This window comes from Giraffa tippelskirchi, chromosome 10, assembly GCF_054371585.1.
Source record: "Giraffa tippelskirchi isolate mGirTip1 chromosome 10, T2T-mGirTip1v1.2.pri, whole genome shotgun sequence".
NCBI lineage: Eukaryota > Metazoa > Chordata > Mammalia > Artiodactyla > Giraffidae > Giraffa > Giraffa tippelskirchi.
This window is the reverse complement of record NC_137284.1, coordinates 93943164-93955577: the sequence shown is the minus strand read 5'-3', so window position 1 is coordinate 93955577 and position 12414 is coordinate 93943164. Positions and strand designations below refer to the sequence as shown.

The 12414-nt window shown below is 40.5% G+C and overlaps 1 long non-coding RNA gene across 1 annotated transcript in view; it reads left to right on the top strand.

The window, feature by feature from the left end:
- LOC145524164 (uncharacterized) overlaps positions 1-12372 on the top strand; it is a 29107-nt gene extending 16735 nt beyond the window's left edge. Inside the window, exon 3 of the long non-coding RNA XR_014067268.1 lies at positions 10003-12372. This is a non-coding gene — a long non-coding RNA (uncharacterized LOC145524164). The remainder of the gene's footprint in view (positions 1-10002) is intronic.
- Positions 12373-12414: the final 42 nt, after the last annotated feature.

Here is a 12414-nt window from a genome sequence, read left to right as displayed (position 1 = left end):
ACGAGTAGAAGAAAATGTATTCTGAGAAAGAGGCAAGCTAAATAAAGGACATTCGTGGAAGCAAACCTGGTGTTTAGATATTTAGATGAAGCACAATTTAATCAAAATTAGTCATGCAGATATGCCCTCATTTTTGCTAATGATATTCTGGAGAATGCAGAGTAAACTTCTTTTACCCACATTTCGACTGAGAAATGAATACATTTGCAGGAAGTTACGAGAAGCAGGCAACATTAAAAGCAAATGCATTTTTTATTTTTCTTTGTTATAATTCTATTTTTTTTTAAAAGAGCAGTGCTTTTCAAATCACAGCATTAATCAAGAGAAGTATAATTCTGCATAGTTAATGGGGGCTGACTCAGCCATTTCTTTTTTCCAGTGCTTATAGTTATTGTTTGTGAAATTACTTTTGAAGCCAAACCCTTTCTAAAATGCCCCAGACTGGACTTCCCTGGCAGTTCAGTGGTTAAGACTGTGCTTCCAATGCAGGGGTCATGGGTTTGATCCCCGGTTAGGGAACTAAGATCCCACATGCCATGCAGCATGGCCAAAAAGAAAATGCCCCACATAATTCATTGTACCATAGATTCATGTGGTAAATATCAGTCCTTTACTGTGGAATCAAGTGAAATGTGGTCAACATTTTTTTTATTATTGCAAACATTTTAAGGAATGATTCGAGTTTGTGTGAAATCTTAGAGTGCACATGTTCAATTACTCAGTGTTTTAGATTTGGTTCCTAAGAAACAGATGCTGAGCTGAGGACTTCCGGGCAAGTAAGCTGGGCTCTCATCCTCCTGTATCAGTCAGTCACTGGCCGTGGGTGCCCAGGGGAGATGTAAGCACCCAGGCACTTAGGTCCTCTGCATGAGGTGGCAAAACAGCTTGGGTAACCCCAGAGCAGTGTTCTGAAGGAGAGTTAGAGGGGTGGGGCTACCATAAGCAAAGGCACATAAAGGGACTCCCAGAAACAATATGAGAGTAAAAGGATATGATCAGGAAGGAGGACCAAAGCTGTCCAATGCACTCAGCTCATGTTTACTGAGCACCTACTATGCTGATCCTGTTCAAAGCTCTGAGGATTCAGCAGAGTATAAGACCGTGGGGCTCCTGTGCTAGTGTGGAAGACAGACACTACCATAAGTAAGGTAATATAACAGGGGTAACATAACAGTAACATGACTCATGTTACGAAGACTATAAAGCAGGGCAAGAGAATAGACAGGGATTAGGGATGCTAGATCCAATATGGTAATCAGGGTAAGTTAAATAAACACACTATATACAAAATGTACTTAAGTTTCTATGGGTCTGTCCTTCAGGGAAGTACTGGCATTGTGTATTGTTTCTTCCTAGCCATGGGAACTCTTTTCACATGGAGCTCAGAGAAGGGAAGTAAGGCTCCTATTTGAATAAAACTATCACAATAGGTATTCTTGACATAGGAACAATAAACATAGAGTAAAAGGCCTTAAAAATTTTCCCTTGGCATTTATTCCTAAATTCTGAAGTCACATATAGAGGAGCAGGCGAAGAATACTGGTTTTGTATGTTAAGAGTCCTGATAATATCTGTTGGTAAGCTTCTCAATTCTGATTAAGAGCTTTAAAAAAAATCCAAGCTGTTTGGGGGAGAATGAGTAAAAGAGGAAGAAAACACAGTCATTTGGCTTAGAACATAAAACTACCTGACATTTTAAGTGGAAGACCCTGGACAATCTAAATGACACAGTAGACTTTTGAAAGAAGGATATGTGATGAAGTCGCAGTGTTGCAGAGGTGACAATCAAGGTCAAACGCTGTGTCTTCTGTTTCAGAGGTGACTGGACTCTTGGTCACTGACTCAAACTAAAACTTACAAGTGACTACCAACCTCTTAATACCTGGGGTTATGTTTGCAGGGGATCTTACTGGGGAGTGCCATTTTAGAAATTCTTTCCCCTGATTATTTCATCTCAGGCAACTTCTGGTAACCTCATTTGACTACTGTCTCACCACGCCCTAATTTTTCTTTGGTCTTTTGGGCCAGAGCAATAGGCAAGAGGTGGTGGTAGATGGGGCCAAATAGGAACTTGATAGAAGAAACAGAATAGTTTTCTTTCTCATTTATGCTCTATGATGAATGTTTCAGGGTTCTTCTAGTTGGGAAGAAATAAGGTAGGGCATAAATTATAATGGTCACACCGTGTAATTTTTAGTAGGTAATGCTTCCCAGCTCTGTTTTATTAGAAAAAACATATACAATGTTAAGAATTTAGACTAATGTGGATTTTGAAGTTTCATCAATGAGCATTAATATTATTATCAAAATGCTACATTTTATTATAATTTAAAAATTAAATGTTATTTAATCACCAAGTCATATCTGACTCTTTGTGACCCCATGGACTGAAGCACACCATCCTGATTAATATTGGTTAAATAACAGTCAATTAATTTAAATAATTTAATGTAATAATCTTAAATTGTATGACAATGCTGTTCAGACACCTATTTTTAAAGCAAAAAAAGTATTGTTAATGGCCAATGAAATATATTACAGCAAAAGAGATCACATATTCCCTCCTTTGTTTATCCTAACTATAAAGACAATCACCTGGGGACTGTAAAATTGGGATAAACCAAGAGCTATTTATCACTCAACAATATTTATTAATTACTGGAAAAATTTTAAAGTCTTTTACTTTATGCTTATTGTTTCTATGTCAAGAATACCTATTGTGATCAATGCTAAGAAATAGAGGAACAACAATAGAATGGGAAAGACTAGAGAACTCTTCAAGAAAATTAGACATACCAAGGGAACATTTCATGCAACAATGGGCACAATAAAGGACAGAAATGATATGGACCTGACAGAAGCAGAAGATATTAAGGAGGTGGCAAGACTACAGAGAAGAACTATACAAAAAAGATCTTCACAACCCAGATAATCACAATGGTGTGATCACTCATCTAGAACCAGACATCCTGGAATGTGAAGTCAAATGGGTCTTAGGAAGCATCCCTATGAACAAAGCTAGTGGAGATGAAGGAATTCCACTTGAGCTATTTCAAATTCTAAAAGATAATGCTGTTAAAGCACTGCATTCAATATGCCAGCAAATTTGGAAAACTCAGCAGTGGCCACAGGACTGGAAAAGGTCAGTTTTCATTCCAATGCCAAAGAATGCTCAAACTACCACACAATCGCGCTCATCTTACATGCTAGCAAAGTGATGCTCAAAATTCTCCAAGCCAGGCTTCAACAGTATGTGAACTGTGAAATTCTATGTGTTCAAGCTGGTTTTAGAAAAGGCAGAGGAACCAGAGATCAAATTGCCAACATCTGTTGGATCATTGAAAGAGCAAGAGAGTTCCAGAAAAACATCTACTTCTGCTTTACTGACTATGCCAAAGCCTTTGACTGTGTGGATCATGATAAACTATGGAAAATTCTGAAAGAGATGGGAATACCAGACCACCTTACCTGCCTCCTGAGTAATCTGTATGCAGGTGAGGAAGCAACAGTTGGAACTGGACATGGAACAATAGACTGGTTCCAAATATGGAAAGGAGTACGTCAAGGCTGTATATTGTCACCCTGGTTATTTAACTTATATGCAGAGTACACCATGAGAAATGCTGGACTGGATGAAACACAAGCTGGAATCAAGATTGCCAAGAGAAATATCAATAACCTCAGATATGCAGATAACACCACTCTTATGGCAGAAAGCGAAGAAGAACTAAAAAGCCTCTTGATGAAAGTGAAAGAGGAGAGTGAAAAAGTTGGCTTAAAACTCAACAGTCAGAAAACTAAGATCATGGCATCTTGTCCCATCACTTCATGGCAAATGGATGGGGAAACAGTGGAAACAGTGACAGACTTTTTTGGGCTCCAAAATCACTGCAGATGGTGACTGTAGCCATGAAATTAAGAGATGCTTTCTCCTTGGAAGAAAAGTTCTGACCAACCTAGACAGCATATTAAAAAGCAGAGACATTACTTTGCCAACAAGTGTTCGTATAGTCAAAGCTATGGCTTTTCCAGTAGTGTATGGATATGAGAGCTGGACTATAAAGAAAGCTGAGCACCAAAGAATTGATGCTTTTGAACTGTGCTGTTGGAGAAGACTCTTGAGAGTCCTTTGGACAGCAAGGAGATCCAACCAATCCATCTTAAAGGAAATCAGTCCAGAATATTCATTGGAAGGACTGATGTTGAAGCTGAAACTCCAATACTTTGGCCACCTGATGCGAAGAGCTGACTCATTTCAGAAGACCCTGATGCTGTGAAAGATTGAAGGCGGGAGGAGAAGGGGACGGCAGAGTATGAGATGGTTGGATGGCATCACCCACTCAATGGACGTGAGTTTTTGTAAACTCCGGGAGTTGCTGATGGACAGGGAGGCCTGGAATGCTGCAGTCCATGGGGTCACAAAGATCGGACACAACTGAGCAACTGAACTGAACTGAATGGGCAATGAAATATATTACAGCAAGGGATATCAGATATTTCCCTCTTTTGTTTATCCTAACTATAAAGACAATCATCTGGGGACTGTGAAATTGGGATGAACTAAGAGCCATTTATCACTCAACAGTATTTATTGATCACCTAGGTGCTAGAGATACAATGGTGAAGACCGCAGATGAACCCTGCCCTCATGGAGCTTACATTCTAAAAGCAGGGGACACACACACACACACACACACACACACACACACACACATTATGAAAAGTGTTATCAAGAAGATGAATGGAGCAATGGAATAGAGCTAGGATTGGCAAACTTTCTGTAAAAGGCCAGATAATAAATATTTCAGATGTGTGGTTATACAATCTCTGTCTTAACTACTCAGTTCTGTAGTTGTAGTGGGAAGGCAACCACATATAGTATGTGAATGAATGGACATGGCAGTGTTTCAATAAAATTGTATTTATAAAAACAACAGGTGAACAGGTAGTGGGCCAGTTTTGCTTGAGGGATGTTTTAATACTTTAAAGCCTCCTGGGGTAGAGAGGCACTTGGGTTGGGGATGGTGACTTGAGACCAGGGCATTTAGGGAAGAGTCCTTTGGGGAGAAGCATTTGAGAAGACAGCAGGATGATGAGAATCCAGCCAGGCGAAGCCTGGGGGAAGGGCGTTTCAAGCAGAGGGAAGAGATTTATCAAAGATTTGTGGCAGAAATAGGCATGTCCCCTTGATGTGGGTGGCTGTCTCATTTTTGCTGTGTGATTTTGAACAAACCACTGAATTCCTCCAGCCCTTTCCTCATGAATAGAAGTAAAGATAATAATACTCTGCTTATAGGCTTTTTATGAAGTAATGTTTGTATGAAAGCATATTCTGGACAAATTTAGGTAATATTGTTAATAACTGGGATTTAGAAAAATAAGTGTGAATAAACTTAAACAGAATTAAGATTTGGGTGTTAAAGTACTGATGATTTATAGTAGCTCTTCATATTTTACTACTGGTATCTTATTTCATCTGTACTAATATTTAGTAACCAGTTTACCCTTGGCCAACTACTTCTCGATTTTATTCACCATCTTATCAGTATTTTAAGATGTATATGTGTTTAAGAAATAGTTGTTGAATTGCTTTTTTATTTGTTACTCACAAGCAAAAAAATATTGTGAGACTCACAGACCTCAAAGTTTTATTTTATTTATTTATTTATTTGGCTGCACTGCTTATGGGATCTTAGTTCCCTGACCAGAGACTGAACCCTCACCTTTGGCAGTGAAAACGTAGAGTCCTAACTACTGGACTGCCCTCAACATTTTATTTCTGTGAGAGCCTCCTGGGCAACTGATGAGCCAGCAATCTGGCTAAGCTGGGCCTCAGAATTCCTTCCTCATGCAGTCAAAGGCCTGGGAGCAGTGTGGCCTATAAATCCGTTTGTGACCTGCTCTGTGTGTTGTTATAACTTGTCTCCTCTTGTGCCTCTTCCCCTAATGCATGTTTTACCCCAGGTGTAGGTCCCCAATCTTCAGTTTTGATGTCAAATACACGCCTCTGGTGTCGTCAGGCTATGAACCCATCTCTGCCCCACTCTGATCCTTTAAAGGACATCAGCAGGAGGAGAGAGAAGGGTACCCAGGAAACGTATTACCCAGGTCTTAGCATCACCAATGTGGAACTAGCCAGGGACCACTGCTTCGCTTTACACAAGATAAGAACTCAGCAGAATGAGAGCAGACCCACAACAGAGGCTTCTCTCTAAGCTTTTCTTTTTAAATTTTATTGAAGTATAGTTGATTCACAATGTGGTGTTAATTTCTGCTATACAGCAAAGTGACTGTATTTATTTGTAAAGTGACTATATATATATTTACATTTTTCATATTCTTTTTTTTTAATTATATATTATAGGCCCTTCTATAGACTCTTTTTTTTTTTCTTTCTTTCTTTTTTTTTTTTTTCTTTATTTTAGTTGGGGGCTAATTACTTTACAATATTGTAATAGTTTTTGCCATACATTGACATGAATCAGCCATGGATTTACATGAGTTCATATTCTTTTTTATTATGGTTTATCACAGGATATTGAATATAGTTCTCTGTTCTATACAGTAAGGTCTTGTTGTTTATCCATTCTCTGTATAATAGTTTGCATTTGCTAACCCCAAACTTTCAATCCATCCCCCACCCCACCTCCGTCCCTTGGCAACTGCAAATCTGTTCTCTATATCTGTCAGTCTTTTTCTGTTTCATAGATAAGTTTATTTGTGTCATATTTTAGATTCCACATATAAGTGATATAATTCAATATTTGTCATTCTCTTTCTGACTTATTTCACTTAGTATGATAATCTCTGGGTCCATCCTTGTTGCTGCAAATGGCATTATTCATTCTTTTTTATGGTTGAGTAGTGTTTCATTGTATATATGTACTACATCTTCTTAATCCATTCATCTGTCAGTGGACACTTAGGTTGCTCCCATATCTTGGCTATTATAAATAGAGCTCCTATGAACACTGGGGTGCATGTATCTCAAAGTTTTTCTTTTTCACCAAGGAAATGTCCATCAAAAATGTGGGAGTGAGAGAGAAACTAGATTCTCTTCTGTATAGTAATGTGACTTCCTGACTCTGTGGAAGGAAAAATATTGATTTTACTAAATAGTTTCTTCCTCATTATGGGTCTAGACTGTTCATGAGCAATCATGTTTGTCCCTGAAGGATGTGTGAATGGACTTGGTGTAATGGGTCAACTTTTGAAATAATAGGTATTAGGAAACAGGTGAATGGTCTCAGCTCACCCTTGTGGGGAATCTGCAAAAGAAGAGTGAGTGGGAGGGCTATGCTCACTCTGGACAACCCCTCCCCTTCCAACCGCTGGTCATCTAGAGGACCATGAGGGTGTCAATGTCTAACTGTTGATTGTCTTGCTGAAGACCCTGCTGAAAGGCCTGGATGAAGGATGTGCTCTAGTTATGGGGAGGAGGGTAGATTCTGGGATGAAAATGTGTCCCTTTAGGTGAGGGGCACAATTTTCCAGAAGAGATGATTTTTCTTCTGAAAACTAAAGGCAAGAATCTCTTTGAGGGAGATGCTTAGATATGAGGGCATTGGATTCAAGACGTGATCAGATTGAGTCTGAGCCCAAGCAGAATCCTGTTGTGAACAGTCAACATCTTAGGTTCCTGTTGCCTTTGGACCCTGAAGGAAGTCTAACCTAACACTCAGCTTGACCTTTTCCTGCCTAACCTGTTCCCTTTAAAATGACCTTGTGTGTATTTGTGTGTGCACTCAGTTATGTCCGACTCTTTCCCACCCCATGGACTGTAGCCCCCAAGACTCCTCTGTCCATGGAACTTTCCAGGCAAGAATACTGGAGCAGGTAGCCATTTCCTTCTCCAGGGAATCTCACTGACCCAGGAATAGAATCCGTGTCTCTTGTGTCTCCTGCACTGGCAGGTGAATTCTTTGCCAGTGGATCCACTGGGGAAGCCACTAAAGAAGTTGTCCCAAATACCTGGTGTGGATGAACTGGGGTGGGGACAGGATTGCAGGGTCAAGGAGCAAAAGGGAGGTTCTTTGTTGGGTTTGCAGACCCAGCAAGGAGCAGTAGGACCATGAGTTGGGTCTTCAGTGAAGAGAGGGGCACCAAGGCTGTCAGTCTGAAAATGAAACTGTTTGTCTTGGAAGTTTCCCAACTCTTCATCCTTCTGTCCAAACATGGGAGCTCAGAAAGTAGGAGGGGAAATTTCAAGTGTAAGGTATAATTTATTGATAACAAGATTCCTTGAATTTTAATTTATGATTAAAACTTTAAGCTGGAACACTATAATTATGGTGACATTCAGATATTAGCCAAGACATTAGGCAAAAAAAAGTTTCATTCAGAGGTAAGAAATTTGATTGCACTACTGAAATCTTATCTCCTGGACCATTATTCACTGCATTTACCATGAGGTCAGTCCTGGCAGAAGACAATGGCAGAATTTACTGCCTAAAACTCAGAAAAGCAAGGATAGACATGTCGCTGGCTAAGTGGTGGATGGCCAGAGAATGTGCTTGTGTTGAATAATGTATTTCTGAGCTCTCAAAGGGGGGGCCTCCAAAGAGCACGTGAATACATTTAACAGGATAAGATACAATCAGAGATGATTAGAAGCATCAATGAAGCTGATTACTAGACAGATCAACAAGAACGTGTTTTCTTTAAAATACATGAATGTTTATACCTCGACAGTCAAGGTATCTATTTTAGTGTGCTAATGGATTTGATATTCAGTCCACACACTATACAGCCTTATTTTGAAAGCCACAGTTGCTGCAATCAATCGTTACAAACACTCCCTTGCATAGCTCTTTCACTTCACGAGACCTGCCTGGCAAAACCAGTCCTGGATCAACCCAACTCTGCTCTGTACCTGTACAGCTAAATGTGTGAGCTGAATAACACACCATCACCTGGATGTTAATTGAATTAATGACCATTAACCTAAAGTGGGCCTTTAACACCACACTTCTCCATCCATTTTTCCATTCTCCTGGGTGACTTTTCTTCTCTCTCTGTTCCCTTCCTTTTCCTCCTCTTCCTTCTTGTTAAACTGAGGGGTAACTTATGCTCAGTGAAATGTGAAGATTATAAGTTTGATGGTTTGACAAATGGATGCACTGTGTAGCCCACACCCCCATCAAGATATAGAATACTACCATCACACCCAGAAAGTTCCCTTAAGTCTCTTGCCAGTCCATTCCTGTACCACCACCTCCAGAGAAAACCACTGTTCTGATTTCTATCTGGAGTAAATATCTCACACTTTACCTTTCTCCTCAAATCTCTAACTCTTCTTCCCCATTTTTACTCTCAGCTGATGATTGTTGTTTCCTACTTCATGGAGCAAATCAAAGCAGCAAGAAGAGAACTTTAATGTGCTCGCCTTTTCTTCTTCCCATCCACCTGCACGGCATCTGCATCCTTCCTGTCTGCCTGGATGGACCATCTGTGTGTGTGTGTGTGTGTGTGTGTGTGTGTGAGTCACTCAGTTATGTCTGACTGACATAACTGTTTGCAACCCCATGGATTCTAGCCCGCCAGGCTCTGTCCATAGAATTCTCCAGCAAGAATACTGGAGTGGGTTGCCATTTCCTTCTCCAAGGGGTCTTCCTGACCCAGGGGTTGAACCTGGGCCTCCTACATTGCAGGCAGATTCTTTACTGCCTGAACTACCAGGGAAGCCCGTGGACCATCCCTGTTTCTGTCTAAAGCTGAGCCCTCCCATCCTCTCATAGGTAGTCAAGAACAGCATGGTAGCAGTTCTTTCCTTTTCCTCTCATCTAACTTCCCACACACTACTGGATCCACTCCCATCAGCATTTATTTCTATGCTATTAGGTTGGTGCAAAAGTAAGTGCAGTTTTTCATTGTTGAACTTTGCTGTTCGATATTGGAGTACATTCTTAAATGTGGTTATATTATACATCAATTTAATGCACATTTCTTTATTTTTTTTTGCTAATGACTTATTACTTGCTGTTTATTTTACATTTATTTTAGACTAGGAAAATGACATTAGACAAAAAGAAAACTTGAGTGATTTTCTTATTCAAGTTCAAAATGGCTTGGAAAACAGCAGAGACAACTCGCAACAACGACAATGCATTTGGCCCAGGAACTGCTAATGAATGTACAGTGCAGAGGTGGTTCAAGAAGGTTTGCAAAGGAGACAACAGCCTTGAAGATGAGGAGCACAGTGGCTGGCCATCAGGAGTTGACAACAACCAACTGAGAGCAATCATTGAAGCTGATCCTCTTACAACTACACGAGAAGTTGTCAAAGAACTCAACATTGACCATTCTATGGTCATTTGGCATTTGAAGCGAATTGGAAAGGTGGAAAAGCTCTATAAGCAGGTGACTCATGAACTGACTGAAAATAAAAAAAAAATCATTATTTTGAAAGTGTTGTCTTCTCTTATTCTATGAAACAACAATGAATCATTTCTCAATCAGATTGTGACATGTAACAAAAAGTGAATTTTATACAACAACCAGCGATGACCAGCTTGGTGGTTGGACCTATTAGAAGCTCCAAAGCACTTCCCAAAGCCAAACTTGCACCAAAAAAGGTCATGGTCACTGTTTGGTGGTCTTCTGTTGGTCTGATTCACTACAGTTTTCTGAATCCTGGAGAAACCATTACATCTGAGAAGTATGCTTTGCAAATCAATGAAATGCACTGAAAACTGCAACACCTGCAGCTGCATTGGTCAACAGAAAGGGCCCAGTTCTTCTCCAGGACAATGCATGACCACATGTCACACAACAAGTGCTTCAAAAACTTAAAGAATTGAGCTACGGAGTTTTGCCTCATCCACCATATTCACCTGACCTCTCGCAAACTGAATACCACCTCTTTAAGAATCTTGAGAACCACAATCAGCAGGAGGCAGAAAATGCTTTCCAAGAATTTTTTGAATCCTGAAGCAAGTATTTTTATGTCACAGGAATAAGCAAACTTATTTCTTGTTGGCAGAAATGTGTTGATTGTCAGTTCAATCGCTCAGTCGTGTCTGACTCTCTCAAATCCTTTCTATTTAGGCTTTACTCCTGCCACTCCATGGAGACTGCTCTTCTCAAGGTCACCAAAAGACCTCTGCACTGTAAAATCCAATAATAAACTTCTCAGGTCTTTGATAGGATTTGACACGCTTTGCCCCTCTTTCCTCCCTTGATAAAATGTCTTCATTTGGCCTTTGCAGCACTTCCTTGGGTTTCCTCCCTGCTCAGTTCTTCTCAGGCTCAGTTTGGTCAGTTGATTCTTGTCTTCTTCCTTAACTTGACGTCATCATGCTTCAGGCTCAGCCGCATACCCTTAGGAATCAAGTTGGGCTCCTGACTTTAAGTGCCACCGTATGACTGTGTCTTCCAGATTTGTGCCTCTAGTCCAGATGTCAGACCTGAAATCCACCCCTATGTTATCCACCTCCCACTTGACATCTCTACTTATATATCTGATGGGCAACTTGACCCAATCATGCCCATGACTCAACTCTTAATCCTCTACTACAATGATGAAGAGTGAAGTTGTTCAGTCCTATCCGACTCTTTGCGACCCCATGGACTGGGGCCTACCAGGCTCCTCCATCCTTGGGATTTTCCAGGCAGGAATACTGGAGTGGGTTGCCATTTCCTTCTCCAGGAGATCTTCCTGACCCAGGGATTGAACCCTGGTCTCCCGCATTATAGGCAGACGCTTTACCGTCTGAGCCACCAGGGAAGTCTCTTAATCCTCTACTATAAACTACTTTAATTGTTGCTATTGTAGTTCAGTTGCTCAGCCGTGTCCAACTCTTTGCGACCTATGGACTACAGCATTCCAGGCTTCCCTGTCCTTCATTGTCTCCCGGAGTTTGCTCAAATTATGTCCATTGAGTCAGTGATGCCATCTAACCATCTCATCCTCTGTCGCCCTCTTCTTTGGCCTTCAATTTTTCGCATCATCAGGATCTTTTCCAATGAGTCGGCTCTTTGCATCAGGTGGCCAAAGTATTGGAGCTTCAGCCTCAGCCTTAGTCCTTCCAATGAATATTCAGTGTCGATTTCCTTTAGGGTGGACTGGTTTGATCTCCTTGCTGTCCTTTAGTTGTAGCTTTGCCATTTGAGTTGATGGCAATTCTTCTTTGTGGTTGCTCAGACCAATATCTCTACATTATTCTTGACACTTTTCCTTCACTCATACCCCACATCCAATCCAGTAGGAGATTCTGTTGGCTCTCTATGGCTGATAGTATTACTTTTCACCTAATAATCCATTTTCTCTCCTGATGTGCACCTCCTTGCAGGATTAAATATCCCCATTTTGTTGAGTTTAGGTGTAGCCATATAACTTGCTTTAACTGAATAAATGTGGACAGAACTGATGGATATGATTTCCAGAGGCTGCTCTAAGAGCCAGCAGGTGATAGC